The following is a 2,403-nucleotide window of genomic DNA, read 5'->3' as shown; positions in this document are numbered from 1 at the left end:
CCCCCCCCCCCCCCACTTCCTTACATTCTCTCTAAAAATGAATAAGGAAATATCCTCAGGCAAGGACCAATAACAACAAAAACTTGGGCGTATTAGAAAAAGATAAAAAGAGAGCCTTAGCTCAAATGAAATCACAAAATATCCCTCATAGAATTGAGGTATTTACACTATTAGTGCAAATATGGAAAAATACATAAAAAGAACTCCTAAACTCGCCCAGGTGACATCTCTCAGTGGTTGAGCATCAACTTATGAACCGTATATCCGGAATCGGGATTGCCAGCTCTATCTCCAGTGGGGGCAGGCAGGAGGCAGGCAGCCAATCAATGAATCGCTCTCACCACTGATGTTTCTATCTCTCCTCAGAAATCAATACACACAGACACAGACACAGACACAGACACACACACACCTCCTAGTTTTTCTTTAAAACCCACAATTAAAAAAATAAAAAGCACACTGAGGTAATTTTAGCTAAGAAAAAGCAAACTGGTAATAACTGTACTAGTATCAGAGAGAACAAATTATTGACAAGTTACATTTTGATACATCATTAATTTTCATAATTTAAATTCAGTATAATTTGAGGCCTCTGCCTCAAATTCAATGAACCCATCATTACTCTCAGGTGGTCCCATTCTCCACCTTAACCATGCCCTTAAGCCAGTGGTTCTCAACCTTGGCTGCACATTAGAATCACCTGGGAATCTTTTTAAAATCCTGATTTCTGGGCCTCATCCTCCAGAAATTGTTACTAATGTGGTCTCACCCAGGTGATTCTAATGTGCAGCCAAGGCTGAGAACCACTGCCCTAAGCCCTATGAGTAACTCCTGCCTTCAACTATAAAGGCTTCTTACAGTTCTATCTTTAGTTTGAGCAGATTGCATGGCAAAGAATGAGCTAAATAATTCTTTTGTGATCTCAATGATCCACTTATTCTTTTTGTATAGCCCTCATATTTCTAATTCCTATATCATTATCCCATACCAGGATCCGTTTTCTTAAACTTCTCTAAGCATAATGACTCAATCTGCTGCTGAAGTGTTCCACGTAGACTTTATGTCCCTCTCCCATTCAAAGTCTCAGTGGCTTTCCACTAACATTGGAACACAAACCACAAGGCTAAGGGGTTCTAAGGTCTTGCAACTTTGGCCCTCCACACACTATCTACTAGTTGGTATCACCCCATAATTTTAAAATCTCTTTATTCCTGTGCCTGAAATGTGCCAGGCTCCCTTGGATTTGACACACATGTTAATTCTCTCCAAATATATTCCACCAACCTCTGTCTAGCTAAATCCTACTAATCCTTAAAGCCTCAGCGCAAATATGCTGCGGTTCCAAAAGATCTTGCCCTTGCTACAAACTAAATCTTATGATTCTATGCTCCCACAGCATATAGAACATGTCTTCAAAACTGCATTGGAAGCCTATGTCAGTTCTGTTGGTCATAGCTGCCCCACCCACAAGGTACTGAAGGCTGAAGACCAGCAAGGAATTAATTTATGGCCACAACGGGGAGGTTATCTTCCTCTAGAACAGGGGTGGGGAACCTTTTTTTTCCTGCCATGTGGATATTTACATTATTTTGAAGGCATACGAAATTACCAACCTAAAAATTAGCCTGTTCAATTTGGTCAAACATTTAATTAACTCATCCCTAATGCTTTTCGCAGGGCCAGACCAATGATTTCTCAGGCCTTAGAAAGGCCTGTGGGCTGGAGGTTCCCCACCCCTGCTCTAGAAAATGGCAGTCTAGTTATGCTGAGAAAAACATGCAGGAAACATAAAAGAACAGGCATTTCATAAGAATCAATTATGCAATTAAACACCACATAAAACTAAACTATTTCCACTTTTGCTTTCATAATCCTCTACACATTTATATTGTTTGCAGAGACAGTACTAAGAACAAGTTTTTCAATTTCACACTCCTAAGGAAATTTTATGCTTGAATATAACACAAATTACATTCCTTAAATTAGCTCACCTTAAAGAACAAGGAGGGATGCCAACAGCCGGAGACACTCCTGGGAGGCACGAATTGTCCTAAAAAAGAGCAACATGGCCACCTTGCCTCAGTGCCGGAGAACTCCCCAGAGCAACCACGTCAGCTAGTGGTCCTGGCGCCTTCCTGAGAAAGCGGGTCTGGGGGCTGCCCTCAAGCACTTCAAGGCTTCCCTTTTCATAGGGTAATGCAGATTAACAGCAAGGAAATTCCCACTTGCCTGGAGGCAACAACTCAATTCCCCGATTTCTATACAAAAAACTATCTGGAAAAAAAAAAACCATCTGAAGAATATTTAAATATCGAGGCGGGTGGAGTTCTCGCGGGGGGTTGGGATGGGGGCGGCAACGTGTCTTCGCGGGGATGGGCCCCAGAGGAAGTCGCCGGGGCTATA

General features: G+C 41.9%; 1 protein-coding gene across 2 annotated transcripts in view; it reads right to left on the bottom strand.

Moving 5' to 3' along the window:
* HNRNPF (heterogeneous nuclear ribonucleoprotein F) overlaps positions 1 to 2,403 on the bottom strand; it is a 16,873-nt gene that overhangs the window by 4,284 nt on the left and 10,186 nt on the right. For both annotated transcript variants that reach the window (XM_006774498.2, XM_006774497.2), the window contains exon 3: positions 1,992 to 2,050. The gene's annotated coding sequence lies outside the window, so the exon portion shown is untranslated. The remainder of the gene's footprint in view (positions 1 to 1,991; positions 2,051 to 2,403) is intronic.

Source organism: Myotis davidii, unplaced genomic scaffold (assembly GCF_000327345.1).
Source record: "Myotis davidii unplaced genomic scaffold, ASM32734v1 scaffold368, whole genome shotgun sequence".
NCBI classification, from domain to species: Eukaryota; Metazoa; Chordata; class Mammalia; order Chiroptera; family Vespertilionidae; genus Myotis; species Myotis davidii.
The sequence above is the reverse complement of the archived record's forward strand: the minus strand, read 5'-3'. Positions and strand labels throughout refer to the sequence as shown.